This window comes from Zerene cesonia, chromosome 1 (genome assembly GCF_012273895.1).
Source record: "Zerene cesonia ecotype Mississippi chromosome 1, Zerene_cesonia_1.1, whole genome shotgun sequence".
NCBI classification, from domain to species: Eukaryota; Metazoa; Arthropoda; class Insecta; order Lepidoptera; family Pieridae; genus Zerene; species Zerene cesonia.
The window spans coordinates 2,014,155-2,034,982 of NC_052102.1; the positions used below are offsets into that span (position 1 = coordinate 2,014,155).

The 20,828-nt window shown below is 33.2% G+C and overlaps 1 protein-coding gene across 1 annotated transcript in view; it reads left to right on the forward strand.

Annotated features, from left to right (window-relative positions):
* The first annotated feature begins 2,977 nt into the window (after positions 1-2,977).
* The window catches only part of LOC119831977 (zinc finger protein chinmo-like), a 45,000-nt gene continuing 27,149 nt past the window's right edge, over positions 2,978-20,828 (forward strand). The window contains exon 1 of the mRNA XM_038355557.1: positions 2,978-3,096. The gene's annotated coding sequence lies outside the window, so the exon portion shown is untranslated. The remainder of the gene's footprint in view (positions 3,097-20,828) is intronic.

A 20,828-nucleotide genomic window follows, 5' to 3' on the forward strand; every position in this document is an offset into this window, starting at 1 on the left:
TCTGACCATCGGGGCTTTGCCAGGTCCACTTCCTTTGAGCTTGTTTCTTGAAGAAGGAATTCATCAAGAATAGCCCCTATATACTGTACTCGTATTATTATGTTTCGTTCTCCGTTTTTCATAAAAGGTATTTGGAACAAAGTAATTTTTATAAAATAAGTGTTTACTAAATTTTATTTAAAATATATTATATACAAAAAATTTTTATGTTTATTTAATTAAATTTTATACCAGAATTTAGGAAAATTATCTCGTGACTAGAAACCTAATTTTAATGTTAATGCATCATCATCATCAGCCCATATAATAATTTTAATGCTTTTTTTTTAAATTATCGCAGACATTATCATTATCCCATTAGTTATCATTCGATAAATTGCAGTTTATAAGAATTGCTTGACTAGACGATTGTCTTCCGATTTCCTATATACCTACGTATCTAGATTTAATTATCATAAAAGTGGATATTCATAGCAATAAACCGAACTGATAATGACGAAATAAGGTCCTTGTCAATCTAGTTATTTTGTCAATTAGTTGCATTTAATCCATTCAATTAAAAATTTCAATTAGGTATATATCGATGTAATACACAAAGAGAGAAAATACCAATAATACCTAAATGATATAGAAGATTCGATTCCGTAGTACCTACGTCATATAACAAACATATCAATGATGAAGATGCAAATAAATAAAGTCAAAAGAAACGCATCATTTGACCTATTTATCGAGTTTCTATTTCAGAAAGGAGCACAACAGCTGCATTAGTTTTCAGCGACTATTATGACCCGGTTTCCGAACGGGCCTCTTTGTGATCGATAGTCTGTTTGATAAAACATTCATGTGCTTTGGAAAATCTAAGACCATACAAATACAACCTAGTTAATGAATACTAGAAGTCTGATAGAACGATGCTAAGTAGGGCATCATATCAATGTATTAACTTTTAATTTCCGCTTTAGGTACTGCTTATCTGAGTAAAACTCTTCAATAAATAATTATTTTTATAAAAAAGACCACCGATGTCCTGTACAGAGAGGTACCACTTAAGATTTTAAAATGCGGCTAAATGACAACAATTAGCTGTCAAATACAAATAGAGTTATGCCAATTGGGTGAAAATAAAAACAAAAAACAGCCGAGGACAGAGAACGGGACATTGAGAACCTAGTTTTTGGGAACATAGAGAAAATTCTATTGTATTTTTATCATTCAATAAATAGGTAAACAAAAAGAACCTTTATTGCGCGGTTGTTACGATCTTATTTATTATATTTGCCAATTTTGATCGCATTGCTAATTCAGATTCCTTACTGAATGTGGTATATTCTAATTTTATTCCCGTTAAAAATTTATTGAACTCATAAACTTAACATAATGATGAGTAATATGACAGACAGTTTTACACAATAAAAGAAAATCAAAATTCGGTTTATAAAATTAAGATGCCATTAGAAAATACATGCCGAGTTAAATCCGTACTAAGATTATAAATGAGAAATTGTGTTTGTTTGTCATTCTTTGTCTCTATGAAGCGTCACATAAAAAACAAGTAAGCTATATTGTATAATTTTAGCGTTCCCTAACAAAACGGGAAAACAAAACTCTATAACTAAGACTCAGTTATCCTCCGTTCGTTTGTCAGTCTGCCCGTCTGTCACAATTTGTAGCTAATAGTATGGGACCGTTAGAGCACGAGTCCGACTCGCACGTGGACCTGTTTTTTTTCTCTTTTCTCCCTGGCGTATGCCATAGTCAATCACCGGTTATTCTTATATTCGTTTATTTATTTAAAGAGGAAATAAAAAAAGGGATAATTAGTTATTTTCTTACAAAAGAATATGCTGAAAATAGACATACATTTATTCACACACAACAACTAACAAATAAGAAAAAACCTAAACACAGACACGACAATTTAAAAAGAAAAGAAATAACAAGAGAAATTAAAATAAAAGACTGTTTGCCTTTCTTCTGTAAAGGTGTGGTAATATTCAAAGTTTTCAGGTATGAGGACGATCTAAATTAAGAGCCTAGCTCGAAAAGGATTTCTCTAAAAAGTACATTAAAATTATTTTGCTGTTGAAATCGTTGTGTACTGAAAAAATCGATTATACGTGAGCCGCCATTTTGAAATGCCAATAATAAATCATTTATTATTTGCACATTTGAATTACTTACGCAGATGCATGATAAGGATAAATTTTTACGCAAGTTTATGAATTTTATTGGTTTGTAAACACTACACGTGGAATTTTTCGCATTTTAACATAAATTATTAATAAAATTCTTATATCGTAGTTTATATCTTGCATATTGATTGTTCGAAGTGTATTTTATGTTTAATAATGTCGTATTATGTTAATTTACGCAGACTTTTCGTATCGATTTATTAAATGTCACAATCATCATTTATTTTACATTTCGGTGTCACATCTATCTGTACTATAATATTGTCTCATCTATAAGAAATGTGAACCAAACTGTTCGATGATGAGACGAGATAGGTTTATAAATTAATTGTTCAGCGATAAAAAATGGGAACAATGCCTTGTCTCATATCAATTAAAGTGTCCCCTCGAACTATTCAGAACACGGGTATATCAGATAAGTAAAAATATCAGACGGTCCCTTGCTATTCCCGTTCAGATCTGGGCTTGACCTAGTAAGCATTCAATAGCCTTGTATTCGTAGTTGACACATTATAGAACCGTATTCCAAAACGAGTATCGGCTTAGCGACGCAGGTGTATAATTGATCGAGCCTGAATTCAGCGGGAGCGTTACGCAATGCATTTTTTAGGGTCTGCGGGGTGGTTTCAGGAGCGGGTAGGGGGTAGCGGGATATGACGTTCGATTTAAAGGGTGGGCCCGGGCTGCAGGGGTTTGCAGGGCTGTTAACGGGCGCCGCGCGCCTGCGCGCTGCGCTCGCCTCTGCCGCCGCCCGATTTCCGTGCGAACGATGACAGTTCGTTGGGACTTACTTCCTCGATACCGCGCGTCCGCGGTTGATCAAGGGCCCCTTACGCCCCGCGTCTGGCGGCCGGCCAAACTACCGTACGATCGAGACGCCGATGGCGATCTGAACATTCACGTAAGTATCGGACATTTTAGAGCGGCCTTCTGTCTAAATTGAAAACTAAATGAGGCCGATCACGCTTGAGTGCTTTATGTATATGTGCAGTGGTTCCGTGTATTTTTATGTTTGTGTAATTCGTGTATGCGTTGCTGTGTTTTTGTGGACGTGGTTTAATCGATTTTAATTTAAATACATTTTTGTATTTATTTTCGATTTTTTTAATGGGCTGACTAATTATTATGATCAGTTCTTTTTACATTCATGTTCACCTGGTTCATTGTTATACTAAATAAAATGACAGAAGCTATATTATGGCTATCTATGGCTAAATCAATTTCTTTATTTTGTCCGTCCGGCTTTCTTTGTTGTCAATAGAAAGGTGCAGTGCGTTTCAGTTTATTTAATATTATCCTTCAGTAACACAAACTATTACGTGCTTCCTTTAATACGATAATATATTTATATATTCTAATTGTCTAAATTTAGAAAGTTTTTTTCAAAAATTACTTTATGTATCATAAGGATATTTTTATATAGGGCAATTATTTCATTCTCTGTTATTGTTTTTGTTAATTTGTTTCGAACATCATTACTTTGTCAAAAATTTATGACAATGACGTCATAACTGAAGGTAGGCAACAGTTGTGCCATAAAAAAATAGTTTATTTTTATAAATGTATATAATTATAGTTTATGACACGATAAAAGCGTTCGTGTGTAAATAGCCTATAAAGTCACACTAGTTATGCCCTTTTTACGAAACTATAGAATAATTATAAAAGAAATGTGCATTAAAAAACTCTTTGCATATAATCGCTTATATTCCATGGATTTCCATATATTCAATAATGCTATAGTAGGCTATCTGAACTAATACAGTTTTAACTACTAAACGATTTAATACTTTGAGGAATTCTATTGCGAAAGCGTATACCTTGAATGTTTTTAGAAAGGGTTGACTTGGTCCTTTAGGTTATTTGTACCGACTCGACTAACGCACATTTACTAAACAATTCATCTTTGACAAGAAATATGAGAAACATTACATGAATATACGTCAAATTTCAATAGCATCGACAACTAAGCTCTCTCTAGCTTTCATGCGAGTATGTTACATGAGGAACTCAATAGAATAGCCATGGATTTAATTCAATTTGCGGTTAAACTCATAACTGCCGACATCCTAGCCTGAGTATCTGATACTTCAGTCATGGGGTATCTACCTCTTGTTCCGAGACCGTAAAGCTATTCGTTTTGTGCTCATTGAGCTACTGCAGAAAAGAAGAATGATTAAGCAGAACTATAAGCAGGCCAGAGAAACCTTTCCATTGTCTCTTGCACGCCTGATCCTAAACTAACGTAGACTGCAACTGCGTAGAACACGGCATCCCTTCAAATAACATCTCCATAAAACAGATAGTTGAAATTTTCAGACATGATGTGTTTCTGCCGCCGCTGTAACAAGAAATACGAAAATACAGAGTAGAATGAACTACTGGTCCAACCCGGCTTTGTCCGTGGCACATATATAACCTATAATAGCATTCCTAAGATTACTGCGTTCATACAAAGTCTTCTTATTTTATTGGTGTTGATATTTATGAGGGCTCCTTCACAATTTTTTTGCCTGTTATTGTTAGGTATTGTATAATAAATACAACAATCAATTGACAATTGCATTAATAATATGTTATGTTTCCAAATATATAGGACGTTCGAACGCTAAATTCATTAAATCATATCATAAAAGGGATGGCATTGAATGTTGTTTAATGACAGAATTAAATATGTAATCAGCTGTTAAGAAGAGGTAATTTATTGTGTGTATGAATAGAAAAAGAACAATGTATCGAAATACATTGGTACATTTTTATTATTATTATTAAATTTAATGGTGTCGTTTCATGTCATCTTGTGACCCAAAAATGAACGGTAAGGCCAAAGAGATGAGACATAAAATGTAAACAATGTGATTTTCACTTTAGTACACCACCTAACACTGCGATATTGAGCGAATATTCTGTCAGTATATATCATACTAGCTACGTCCCGCGGTTTCACCCACGTAAGTCTGTATCCCGTAGGAATATTAGGATAAGAAGTTGTGTATGTGTTATTCCAGTTGTCCTACTATCTAAGTACCTAGTTTCATTGCAATCGGTTCAGTAGTTGTTGCGTGAAAGAGTAACAAACATATACACATCCTCACAAACTTTTGCATTTATAATGTTAGTGGTATTAGTAGGAAACAATGTTCTATCAAAGGGGTCCATAGCTCGACAACTCTTATGGTTCCGTATCTCATGATATTGTTATAGAAATGAGAACTATTTCGTTTTCACCTTGGTTTGTGGTCTTCGTTCTTTATTTATTTAGCCAGATATGACCTAGACGAGATGATGCTTAACATCTTTTAACACCTCATGTTGAATTAATGCAATTCAAAATCATTTAATTTCATAATCACTGAATGTAACAGACTCTCCATAACCGTTTGCTCCTTCACCGTTTGACGAAATGTTTTGTAGATCTGTATTAAAGGTAATAATAATAATGTGCCTATTGTGATGATGCAATTTTACACACCATAAGGTACTGAAGCGTGTTTAGTTAAACGAAATTTGGCATAAATTATACGCCCAAAATTCAGTTTAGTATGCGAAGGCCGTATCGCGGTACCAAATATAGGCAACAGTTGGCGCCACTTGCAACGTTTAAATTTTTAAACAGTTACGCATTTTCCGGTGGCTTTTAATGCTAGCTGGTTCCCGCGACTTCGTGGGCCATGTTTATAAAATTTATTTATCAGACTTCAGTTATATATACTAGGCGATATTAGACAAGCAACTACCCGTAAAAAATGTGGATTTTATGGTATCGTTTTGTGTCTGTAGCTGGTTAGGGTGCTAGAGTGTACCATAGGATAATTTTTCACGCGGTGAAACGTCTCTTTCCAGTGGCTAAATGGGAAAATCTAGTTAAATATAAGGCAATAATATAAATACATGAAATCTAAACAAACAAAGATAGTCATATATGTTTACTTAGTATAAATGCAAGTAAAATAAAAGCAAGATATGAGCAGAGTGCTATTTTTTGTACAGCCCAACGTGAAAAATTGATAATATGCCTATGCAGTAGACGGATACTATAGATAAGATTACCCTACAAGAATTTAGTAAGCCCTCCGATATATAGGATGTTGTTTCAGACTGAAATACTGATAAAAAACATTGTTATAATGGTAATTGGTAATTGGGAGGTATAATACGAGGAAGGTAGAAGTTTGTGCCGATGTCACATAATCTTTTATATTAGTTCTCCGACGTGATAATGTTGAAAATGTCAATAAGTAATGTTTGTCTGTTTTTAAGAGAATGCCGGTTCTGGAAAAAATTTTAATCGTTTTGTTAATTTTTTTCTTGAAAACAATTGTTTTCACTTTCTCTGAAAGTAATGAAATCATTACTTTCAGAGAAAGTGAGAGAGTTTAGTTGATTCTATTATTGGTACATTTATTCTAACTATATTTATTGTTAATTCTAGACCTTAACTTTAACATATAAAACAATTTGCATAGAAGGTCACCAATGTTTCTTTATCTTATAATAAAAAAAATCTTTATGAGATACTTAAGTCTTTAACATAACTTCGAGATGCTATTCAATATTTTTAAAGTTTTAAGAACCAACGTCCTTTACAAAGACTTATTTCTCATCACAAGGTTTTCATCCTACTAATATTATAAATGCGAAAGTTTGTAACGACGTGTGTGTGTGTTTGTTTGCTCTTTCACGGAAAAACTTCTGAGCCCATTGCAATGAAATTTGGTACGTAGACAGCTGGACAACTGGAATAACATATAGGCTACTTTTTATTCCGACATTCCTACGGGATACGGACTTACGCGGGTGAAACCGCGGGGCGCAGCTAGTAATATATAAATATGTTATATTCCTTATAAGTTCAAAATCTTTTTTTATAATCATCGTGAATCTCCTAATGCGCCATTTTTATATTTATTTTCTCCATTTACATTTAATTAGCAATACAATAGCAAAAGAGTATGCATAATATATTGGAATAACAAAAAAACGGTCAAGTGCGGATAGGACTCACGACACTAGGGATTCCTTATAAATAAAGTAAAACAATACTCATCCATTTAGTGACCCTGTCCATGGTTACTTAAACTCGTTTTATACTTAAAGCGGAGAAAGAAATACATAATCTTAAAAAATGAAAATTACAACTGTCTTAATATCACGGCTTATGAAATACAGTGAGATATATATATATATATATATATATATATATATATATATATATATATATATATATATATATATATATATATATATATATATATATATATATATATATATATATATACAAACAGACAGGCGGACAGCGACATCGCAGTAGTCGCAGGCCGTAAACCATAATGCGGCCATGCTCCTTTACCTCTTTATACCATAATCTCAGGCGTTTTGATGTCATAATCCCAGTTAATTAATCAGTTAAAGACATTAAAACATTTTGTTAACAAAAATATAAAATTGTCTTATCGACGTATCATCTATTTTAATGAGAAAAACGGCTTAGATAATATAGCTGTTAATAAGAAAACCAAACATATAATTATATGTAACCAAAGATAAATATTTTAAAGAAAGCCATAGCTCATAAAATAGTTCACCTATAGTGGCCTCAAAAAAAATCAAAAGTGGATCTTATTGAATTTTATGAAAACACCACGAATAAGTCTTTGACCAAACTAATATATCAAAGAAAACCGGTATACAGCTGGTTATATTTTAAAAACCGATATAATTCATCGTAGCTATAAAATCTAGCACCATTCTCAAAATAAAATAACTATTTGTGTTATGAATTTACAATAACGGCATAAATAATTTGTGCTAAATTATAATATTTAGTCGGTGTGTGACGATTTTCCGTCCCAATCGAAACAAAGTTATTTTAAGAAACTCATTAAATACCTTAATTAAATTCTCATTTAAATATTATAAATGCGTAAGACTGTTCGTTTATGTGTTACTTTCAAAATCGCAACGGAGCGGTGCTATGATACGATTTTTGTGTCTGGATATAGTTAGGAAGCTATAGAGAGACAGGCAAAATGTTTTACGGCCGCAAGTGGCAGCGGTAAAACATTATTTCCATGGGAATTTCTTTTGAATGGGACGATTCTTTTGCAGACAAAACTGCGGGCGGAAAGCTAGATAGTACATACGTTGAATATCTTATAATTAAAAGAAACAAAGATGTTAAACATATATATTTTTATGATATGGAGATACTAATTATTGAAAAGTTAGTTAGGTTATTGCAATACAATGCATAGGATTTTTTATAGTTACTCCAATATACTTTAATATCATACAGTACAGATTTTGTTTCTTGTTGCGAATAAAAATGCTTATTAATTTATACAATTTCATTATATCTTATTAATAAATTATTTAATTAGATAACAATTTTGTTCATCATATTATACATACGCATTACATAAGCGAAATCGGTGATTGACCTGTTAAAATGTTAAAAGATAATTACTCTTCGAAATTAATCTTTTACTTAATGTTATCTGAACTTTATGTTAAGTATATAAAACAGTGTTTAATTCATACTTATAAGACTGATAAATAATAAAAAAAAAAACTAGAAGTATCGGAAAATAAAATGGAACACCCTGTGTTCTAATTCTGAGACTCTTATCATAGCTCACGTGGCCTTGCCAAAATAATGATAAGGATATTGAAACATTACCTATTGTTCATGTGTTATGCACATGCTATGATTCATGGTTTATTTCAAATATATTAACCGAATTAATTCTATATTTCAAGTTTGTATTCTCTCTATTTCTATGTTTTAAGATCTTGTTTCTTATTGGAATTCTTTTCGGGTTTTACATCCGGTAAACTAGAAAAACTTGCAAATATCTTAATTTCAAATTATTGATATATTTATCCTTATCACATTCGATTAAATACATCGCATTTTTGTTTCAAATTCAAAAAAGGTTTTTGTAGTTGGATTATTTGCGACTGACGTTTTTAGAATATTGCATTTAAACTACTTATATTAATTATTGATAATTAGTAGTAATTGATTACAAAACATGTACGAAATAATAAAAAAAAAACCATCAACCAATTTATAACACAACTAATTCTTATGTGAAGCTATCATGCACTCATTTCCCGGAGGTTAATAGACATAGAAAATTATAGAGGCGTGACCACCACAGATTAAACATACTTTAGAATATTGTATTGGTACTCTGTGGTACGTTGCGAAACGCTCAGTATAGTCAAGGTCACGTCGATTTTTGGTCATACAATTGCGAGCTGCATCATTGTTATTTGAGGCAAACGACATAGCCATTACATCATTGTATTTACTACATGCTTGAGATTTGAAAATTGTTATATCATAGGTTCTGTAGTTTTACTATTATAGACAAAGGGATTTTTTTTGGACATTTGTTTTATAGACAATAACATTTTGTATTTTTGGTATAGTTTTTGAACATCTAGTATAAAAAAACCGTCATATTAAATATTCAAATAAAGACATTTTTTTGTGGTAGATACGATCAATGGATGAATATATATGCCTAGGGATAAATCAAAACAAAACAGAAATTTGGACGTCGATTTCACGGATTAAAAGTATCATTTGCTACAATTTTTTTTCGTGTTCGTTATAGCGTACGATTAAAAATCTATTAAAGCATTTATTGAAGTATTTCACAATGCCTAGATATCGAGTAAGATGTAACGAATGCGGTAGCGTGTGCAGAGCTGCACCACGGCCCGCGAGAGGCGCCGATCTAGCCGTTTTTTACATTTTGCGTGCGTCTTTTTTTGGCAGCGCGTTAACCTTGGATTTTTTCATAGCGAAGCGCTGCACGTACACGCTTAGATTCGGATAGTCGTACTCGTAGAGCGTCCCCCACCCGCCGCGTCCGAATTTTCTGCATTCGAACAGAGTGAGGAGTTTTCGGCGGTCGCATTAGCGAGCCACGCTTACGGCAGTTACGCGGTCGCTGGATCGCGCTCGGCGACACCAAGCGCGTTGCAATATGCGGAAGTGAGCACGGACATCGCCCGGAGCTAGTGCTAGTGATTCAAGTGATACGAAGTGAACGCACATTCAGTGACGAACTATGGTATTTGTGCACGGCTCGGCAGAGCATTGATGGTCTGAACGTATTCAAGGACTGCAATTTTGGACTTTATGGACGCAAGGAAAGTATTGTTTTGAAATATTAACGTATACCGGCCTCAGGAAAATCTAGAGGCCTCATCTACGAATAAATCTAGGCTGGATGTACGATGTCATTGATAAATGCGTGTTGACACCCCGAAGCATGCGATAAATTTTAAACGCGCAATGTAGTAGCGCAGATTGCGCCTTAAAATCTTCCATCGAGAGGATATTTTTGCATAGATATCAATCGTTTCCCAGTTTTTGCATACACGTGCTGTCGTTTTGGGGCTATTGAACTTGATAATGAGACAACCGTATCTTTTTTTATACACCTATATTGCATCACAATTTTTTGCCCGATATTGCCTAGCTGGTTCCGTATCGGCGATTTTGATGTTTAATTGAAAAGAATCCCACACAACCGTCGATTTATCGTGCGCCTAATGAATTCATGGAGAATCCAGTTTATGAGCATACGTTCAGAAATAATTATGGGCGTGAATAGAGCGGACAAGAGTAGGTAGGCCCGGAACCGCTTTGAGGCGAAAACTGGTCTTGTCGCATTAACATTTGCATAGAGACTGTCAACGCGGCCCCGCGCAGTCACCTATTAGCGCCTACCGCTTCAGAGCCGGCCTGCCTTGGACGTCGACCGTTTTTTGACAGTTTGCGCATTTGAACGACATCGTTAGACTTTGTATTTGTTTACTGTATCTACTGTTGCCTCGACTTTTAAGTCAGCTTAAGAGGTCTCCCAAAGACACTCCAATGCATAAACTAATGTTCGAGAGGTCAAACATTGCTAAAATAAGTAACTATTATTCCATTAATGTAGTATTTTAACTAATGGGATATTTGTATATGGTATTCAGGAAAATGAAAACTAAAATCACAGTTACGGTAAAGCGGCATAATTGTAAAACACTCGCTTTTCGTATTTATTATAACACTAACGTTAATATTATAATCAATAGAATGATTCAAGATAAATGTACACAATATTCAATGTGCATAAACATTAAAAACACAAGGCCTGTAATGACCACACTTTCTTGACAAAGCACGCGACGCCTTCCGAAGTACTGATTTAGAAGCCGCAATTAAAATTTTACGTTCCGTACCTAAATAACTGCCATGATGATAAAATAAACGTGATTAGATTCAACGAGTAAAGCCACGTGGTATCTGCAATTGGATAACCTTTATTTCATAGACTCGCAAAGATAACAACTGATTAAACGACTCGACAAATAGCTAAAACACATGCGGAAATATTTGGCCGATATAAATATGATAAATTAATAAGTGTTTGCTATCGAAATGAATGGAATTAGAGACGAAAAATTTTGTTAACTATATTTTTTTAGATACTCCCCAGAGATATACCTAATGGAAAGATTGCCTAATAGATAGCCTAGAGAATAATTGTAGTGCCTATTAATAAAAAAAAAATTAAACGCGCCTTCAAAATACGCGAGTTTGGTAATATGAAATTGCTACGCCAATTCTAGGGTTATAAGAATCAATAATCTCAACAAATTAAATAGTACTGAAATTTAATGAAAACCGATACATGAACCCAACCATTCACTGTAAGTAATATTTTCTAGATATTAGAAAATATTACAGTAATTTACATTTAATGTAAGTTCTTAATAATAAGTATTCATTTCATTATTAAAGAAAAGTGAATTAGAACCATAACAGTCCAATCACTAATGTTTGTGAAGTGAATAAGCACAGTTTACAACTTGGGTAATTCATAGAAAAAACATGGTTGGCAGCATTTTCCACCAATTTTCTGCTCTCACGACATGCGTATTATTATCTACTAGCGATCCGCCCCGGCTTCGCCCGTGGTACATATAATAGCCTTCCTCAATAAATGGGCTATCTAACTCTGAAAGAAATTTTCAAATCGGACCACTAATTCATGAGATTAGTGCATTCTAACAAACAAACAAACAAACAAACCCTTCAGCTTTATGATATTTGTATAGATTTAATGTCTGTTAGCCCATTATCACAATGAGACAGTTATCACATAATAGGTATAATTTAATATAACCCGTTTGTTTCTTATTCCATAAATCTTGGCAGAAAAAAAATTGCTTATCAAGTTTCATAAAAACTATCCTGTCCTACTTAATATTATAAATGCGAAAGTTTGTAAGGATGTGTGTGTGTTTGTTGATCTTTCACGCAAAAACTACTGAACCGAATGCAAAAAAAGAATATTTGGCACGTAGACCGCTAGACAACTGGAATAAGATATAGGTAACCTTTTATCCCGATATTTCTACGGGATACGGACAGGTGAAACCTCGCAACGAAGCTAGTCCTTTATATTTTTATATACGAAGCTCTTTAGTTCTCCTGATTATGCAATTAAACTATTAACCATGAAACAGTGATACAAAAGACAATTAACGGAACCACATATAATATGGCTCATTAGTTACCTACTTGAAATAGTACGAAATAAGATAAAAATCAAAATATATAATGTTTTATTTCTATTCATCTATTCTTATAAAAAACAATTTCTAATCAATAAACATGGTAAATGAGTTTTATAAAATACATGGTTTTTATATAACATTTATTATCAAGTTAAAATTATATGCATTGAATTGAGTGAGATATCAATAAACCAGTTCTAAATTCTCACTTGAAGATAAAACGTAATTTATTTAATATATTCGATACTTATTAGGCAATTTTCAGATTATGGCGATCTTATAATCTTAAAATTGTAATAAAATGTTTTTGCTGAAGTTATCTTTTTTTAGCTAGTTATTGAAAACTAACTTTAGAAATAAGCGTTGCTACTTGAAAGACAAACAAACAAACACTTTTACATTTATAATAATACCATTTGTAATGATATGGATATACCTATCAATATAGCTATATACACAATACAAAAGTTATACTGAAATTAATTGTTCAAATAAAAGTTTTATCATACAGACACACGCATGACTTATTTTTTGCTGTCGACCATTGCGCGATTAAAAATAGACTACTGTTAGAAGTTCTATCATAAGACAAAGTAAAAATATCGATTATTATATCAAGAAACTTTCAACGACGTTTTCAAATAATTAATTTTGTTGATTTTATCAACTACTCTTGAAAGAATCTACTACAAAAAGGAAAAAGCTGCAATATTGCTGCCTTTGAGAAATAATTACCCTGAAAAGGCCAAATAGCTTAATAGTAGTCCTATTTTCATAATTAGCCACATTAATTATAGGCCCGTTTACAATATCGTAAACCGTTTGTAATATAGCGAAAAATACTCTATAAACGCATAATTATATAACAATTAACAGTGTAATCTACAATAAAAACGGAGGACGAAAAAATCTATACTTTAAGTTCATAACTTCAACATCATTTAAACTACATTCGGATAGAATTGAAAGAGAATTTCACAAGAGATCGCAAGAGATTCCTTTGACGATAGTAATTAATCATTATTTATACATTATGTAATTACATTGCACGCTTATATCCTCTCGCTAGCTGCGTCTAGGCTAAATAACAGGCAAGGGGTGGGGCCGGGAGGGCCAAGGACAGCTCGGAGGACCTTCGAGGCGCGACGCTTACGTAACTCCCAAGGCCGCTGGCTGCGTGTGTGCAGTCCGTACCTGTACTCTGAAGTGCTTTGGTGTGCGTTTGAGCTATTTCATTGGCCGGAATCGTAAGACATAGTGGGAAATAACATTATATATTATGTAATGAACCACCTTGTAATTACATAATATATCAATTTTTATTAATATTCTTAAAATTATTTTAGAAAATTTTGATTTTTCTTTAACATAAAACATTTTTAAAAGTACAACACAAGATAGAATATCTGAACAAATTTAAGGTTCAACATAGCGTTTCCAGTACATATTTTCAATAAACACAACCGTTTATTTTCGAATAAAATAGCAGCTGTTTTAATAATCATGTATTCCTTATAAATATGTATAGAAATACACTGCGCATATCTAGTAGAAAAATTTAAAATAAAGGGAGAAGGGAAGATTCCGCGTGGGGACAAAATAATGTGGCTAATCCTTGACCCAAATGTAGGTAACCAGTTTGGGACGAACACTGTCCCACACAGGTTCAATTACGTACTGTAGAAACATGATTTTATTCGGCCCATTGTTATTTTTGATATGCGATTTTGGTATGTATATATAAGCAATAGGGATGACAATTGTCTGATGCCATTAAGCGAGTTTTAAGGTGTAAATGATAATGAGATTTGTATGCATATTATGATCATTGACTACGATAGTTTACATGTAATTGCATGTATTATTTATTTGATATTTTCACTGATATTTATAGTAAAAATATAGTGAAGTCCCGTGTCCCCTACTGGGGTATGGGTCAGATGATATATATATGTTTCACTGATCGATTTACTTTATGGACAAGTAGGTAATCAGCCTTCTGTGTCCTGCCAGACCGAGATATTTTTTTTATTGTCCCTACCGGGAATCGAACCCAGGACCTCTCGGTTCTACGCTCACGCGTTTACCACTGTACCAAGGAGGCGGTCATAGTAAAAATACACAGTAATAATTACACAGTTAGTAAATGAAGTGTGAAAATGTATGCTTAATTAAATAACTGTGTTCTTTTTGAGATTTTATCTGTTTATGCATTTAAATAAGCGTACCGTACAAACAATATTTCAATAAAAATAAAACGCTTTCATATATTTTTTTATGTCATAGCAGGCAACCGAGCTGGTTCGCCTGATGGTAAGCGATGTCCGTCCATAAATATTCATAGTGCCTCTGCGAATGCGCTGCACGCTTTTAAGTGGTGAAGTATAGGGGAAGACTAGAAAGAAGGAATGGACTGGGAAGGGTGAGGAACAAAAGGACGAAACAAAAGCACGCTACTATATCCCGCCGGTCTTCTGTAGGAGTGTAGTTCCCCAGTGCGCGCTGGCCCAATTCGTGCCGAAGCGTGCTCGACTCCCACAAACGCACACAATCCACGCAATTATAATAATGATAAAAACAAATTTTACCATAATGCCGCATTCTAAATGTTAATTTGAACTCATCATATCGCCACCATTTCGACTTATTGTCATTAGGTGCATGTACTTGCATGGTTATAGCCACGCCCTCACCGTTATATAAGATTTGGCTTTCGAGTTGCAACCATGGTGAAAGGTGAAACTTATAGTGCACGCAAAGTAAGCTAAGAAAAATCTGTGTTCGAATGTCGCTAGTTTAAGTAGCTTCCCGCTCCGCTCCCGGGTTAACCGGGTATATATAATAACAAATTAAACCGCCCTCAACTTGTCAGAACTAGACGAAATTTAAAGAACCAGAGGCCAGCTCCAGCTTTTAAATAAAGAAATAATCATCAAATTCGATGCACCCAGTCGAAGATTCTGATTTAAAAAACCCAAAAAATTATGATAAAATTATCAATTTGATAACTTCCACCTTTTTGGAATGTAGATTGAAAACTACAACTTTACTTAAACAAAATGTAGCATTTGTAAAGTTTGTCCTTCAGTTCGATTGAAATTTAATTTCAATATGAGTAAATTAACTGCCTCACATTACATCTAATCATCTATCGATAGTATTTATAAAAGCTGTGTTATTATATTTATTTCTTTCGAGGACAACCGACAAAACATACACTTAAACATTATTAAACAAGAAAATTATAAATAGATGTGCCGAGTGTAGCTTTATTTACAAGTCGCCACGGCTTGATTTTGAACAATAATATTTATTAACAATAACAAAACGCACACATAAACATACAGTGTATCATTTTCAAAGTCTTTAAAATCCGCACTCACACACGCAAACTCTTTGTGTTTAAAACGCAGCGCCACAAACTGGGTCATTGGAGCTCCAAACTTCTTACATAGTTCAAATTTCAACCGATGCGTGTACGCAATGCAACGTACTTGCAACTTTCTATTCGTCTGTCGTGCCGCGCTTGAAAACGCAGTAGAAAGTGTGTTGGGACAAAAGTACCTTGGGCATGGGAGCGGTTCTATATATTCAAAAAAAGTATTTGCCTTGATTACGAATTCGACTAAGTTTGAAAATCTAGATTCTAGTGGATTGGAAATTAGGAAGGAATAAAGATGATTCAATGAGAAAACGATCGATCGACTTCGTAGTGGAATTAATATTTTATCTAGGTTTTTTTCGAATTGACATTTTCTTTAAAGTTTCTTGATGATTACATTTTAAAATTTCGTTCAACCGATGTTTGAAAATCTATATTATACTAATAAGCTTCTTAAAGCTGAAGAGTTTGTTTCTTTATTTTCTAATGTATAGAACTATTGTTTCGATAAAATCCTTCATCGTGTATCTTTTCGTAGCGATTTTAGTTATTATGTCGTTTAAAAATGGGATCGTTGGGTATTTGTCAAATATAAGGAATTCATCATTTATATTTGATCAAAAGTCGGCCATTAATTTTGTAACTGCATTTATTTTTACATAACTAAATGCTTTCACCGATTCGCGACGTAGTTCATTAAAATACCAAACACAAATTCTTTGCAGTTACAAAATAATGGCGCCTTTTCCAATCAGTTAATCTAATCTTATCATTGCATTAAAATGGTAACAAAAGGTAAACATTGCTGATTGCGCGAATTTATAAGAAATGATATAGGTTTCTTCTAATGTAAGTACAAATTAAGGTTTTGAGTAGATTACTATGAGAGATAGCTATAAACATTGTAGATAGAACTGTTAAGGAATTAATGGATTGCCAAAACTAATGGACCATTGGAACGACAATGAGCTTTATTCCATTATATATAAGGATGTTTTTTATTTTATTTTGTTAACATGTTCCATATTATATTAGCGGTCCACTCCGGCTTCTCCCGTCATGTATAGCCTATAATAATCAGAGATCTATATATCCAATGGTGAAAGAATTGTTCAAATTGTTCAAAACAAACTCAGCCGCTCAATATTATTGATATAGTTATAGTAAAATTAGCCGTTCATAGAAAGATTGCGTATAAATTATAATTAAATGCATCCGACACGTTTGAAATTTAGAAAACTCGCTTACTGCATGGCTTTCGACATATCTTGCGTAACGTAAAACGCACCGGCGTAGAGACAAAGAATTGCTTTAAAATTCTTCTACGAACGCGATACATTGTAGATTAAATAGGAATGATGCAAAGATATGGTATGATATGTTGTTTACAGTTGTTGGACGGAAATCTTGTATGGTGTTATTACGAAATATAGGTGTAATGCTTATGATGTTAAATATTTATTAATTGTTTCGTGACGACATTTTCAGTGTCTTGAATAGCGACTTGAGTGATTCATTGACAACAGTTATTTCATATTTTCAAGCTAAGCAGCTTGAAAATATGAAAGAGACGACGAGGTTACATACAATCAAGATATGTCTTGATCATATTAAGTGATAAACAAATTCGGATTATTTATAAAAACTATTTCATTGTATTCATAATCCTATCCTATCCTACTAATATTAAAAATGCGAAAGTTTGTAAGGATGTGTGTGTGTTTGTTGCTGTTTCACGCAAAAACTACTGAACCGATTGCAATGAAATTTGGTACGTAGATAGCTGGACATCTGGAATAACATATAGGCAACTTTTTATCCCGACATTCTTACGGCATACGGACTTACGCGGGTGAAACCGCAGGGCGCGGCTAATCATTATAAATAAGTAGTTGCACTACGCAGTTACACTTGCGGACGAATCCGCAAACAAAAGCATATTTTTTTAGAGTTATTGCGATAAATCAGCTATAAGTCTGGCAAGTATTATCAAAATACTTTCAGTGACTTTCCCGTGAAATGTAACAAACATACATTCTTACAAACTTTCGTGTTTATAGTATTAGTAGGAAGTAGGAAAGAAGAAAGTACCTACCAAGGAATACTTCCGCATTAAATTATCCAGTCAAGCTAAATAATTAACCTGGCTTGTATAAAAGCAAAAATGATTGATCATAATTTATATTGTAATAGGTCGATTAACTTTCTAAACAATGAACATAGTTTTATAACACATGCAAAACAGCTTGTAGTATGTTTAACCTATAGGTTAAAGTCTTACGATGAAAAGAAATGCTACCAATTAGTTTGAACTTAGGGATCTCTTATGGATCTTAGGGATCTGTCAAACTTTGGAACAGTCTACCATCTGCGGTTTTTCCGAATTCCTATAACATGCAGTCTTTTAAGAAGAGAACTTACGTGCACCTGAAAAGCTTATTATAAAGCAAGGCATCTTTTCCTTATTTTAGATACTAAAACAACCCCTCAATCCTTATTTGAGGACAGCAACACAGTCACTTCCTTGCGAAGTGGGTGCTTATGGGCGGCGTGTATCGTTTTTCACCAGGCGACGCGTCTGCTCGTTGCTAGCCTATACCATAAAAAAGGGATACTATCAAAATGAATAATAGCTCCATAGTTCCTTACATATATAATTTAATTATACGTTACTTGTAATAGTTACCTAACAATTCTTTTCCTATGGAGCTCTTTTCTGAACCAGGTATAATTACTGATCATAAAATATTAACTAAAAATAAATAACACCATGCTTTCATAAAGCATTTCAACGTGATAAAAATTAAAATTAAATAAATATACCTACCTACAAGTAATGTAAAATGCCCCTATAAATACAATTTGTTCAACGTACAGTCGAATGTTAGCACAAAAACAAATACCCATTGGTGTTATTACTAAAAATATATTTTTGTTAACTCAAGTTCCCACGTAGAGCGATAACATACGCAATGCATTTGACCCATTTACCTATTTACGGCCCAACCAGCGATAAGTCGAATCTGTGTCACACATGCAGCGTGATTGTTGTTTATTTCATGGATATTTAAGAGAAAATCTTTTGATAACCCTATAAGAATTATACACAATAATATTATAAATGCGAAAGTTCGTTTGGATGTTTGTCCGTTAATCACGATGAAACTACGGAACGGATTGTGATGAAATTTGGTATTCACACAGGGTGTAGGCTGATTTGGGTGATAGAATACTTTTTATCCCGATCAAATGCTCCCATGTGATAAAACAGGAATCTTGATATCCGGGCATAGCCGAGACGAGCGTCTAGTAGTATATTTGTGTTTTGGAGTAATGTCATTGTGGATTACATTGAATTCGAACAAAAAAACGTTAGTTAGACAATTAGCGTCAAAACATAGCTAAAAAACTAAATCTATTTGGGTAGACTTTGTTTTTTTTTTGTGCATTGTAATTCCGACTTATACTGATCAGGATAAGGTTGAATTTATTTAAAAAACATGCTTCTTTTGGTTTGTAGTTTTGTTAATACACCTTTAAAGCATTACTAATAAGGTTTATTTCGTTAACAATTGTTTATTTGACTAGAATTATGACAATCACATTTTAGAACAATATAAAATTAATTTATATACGACTGTAGGATTGTGTATCTTGTAACTCGTATTTACGATCGAAGTCTGTCTATAATAAATTACTAATCACGATTTACGGGATGCGATAAATTATTTTTCTCAACCTTTAAACACGAAGGCGTAAAATATATATCACTATACATATATTTTAATTAGTATGTCGATATATAGCAGAAATAGTGGATCAAACAGAACCTCTATGAATAGATGAAGTGAACTATGTACAATGAAAATAAAATAAATATATTAAATGCATTACCTAATTAAAAAAAAAATAATTTAATCAATACAATTACCAAAAAATATCTACTTACATATTATAAAACGTTTTTTTCTTGTATTTAATGAGCTAGCGCGAATCGCTAGTGTTCGTTATATTTGAATTAAGTACCTATAAGTACTTTGTTTCATCGCGAGATTATATGATTCATCTGAGATTATATTATCATTAGTTCGTTGGATACACATATGACGTCACAAAATGGCGTTCGATCGATCCAATTCTTAGTTGGATGGCATAGTACATGTAGTGAACGCAGTAGTCGATACAATGAAACGGTTGAATATTGACATCGGCGATACCAGTTTAAACAAAAGCATATAATAAAAGACAGTGTAGGCACAGATGAAGCAAAAAGGGAAAAATATTTGCGGTTAGATGCGGCACATCCGGTCTTTATTCGGGTTAACATGCTCTGCGAAGCAAAAACCATCGGAATCTATTCAAATGATATAGCAGTGCAAACGGGAAAACTTTGCCTATATTTCGATTTCAATTCAGGCGTATTTTCGCCAAATGCTTCGCTCCAGCTTATGCTGACAAGAATACTTTTCTTTTCCACATATCTCAAGGAATATTAATATGGTACAATTAGTAATATTCAATATGATCGATGACATAAAAGTTTTATTTTTCATTAACTGCATTTTCTATTTACATCATTAAATCTGCTAAGTACTTGAAACATGTCATATAATAGGCCATTAAAGCCCACCATCTAATATCCACAACTCAATTGCGGCACC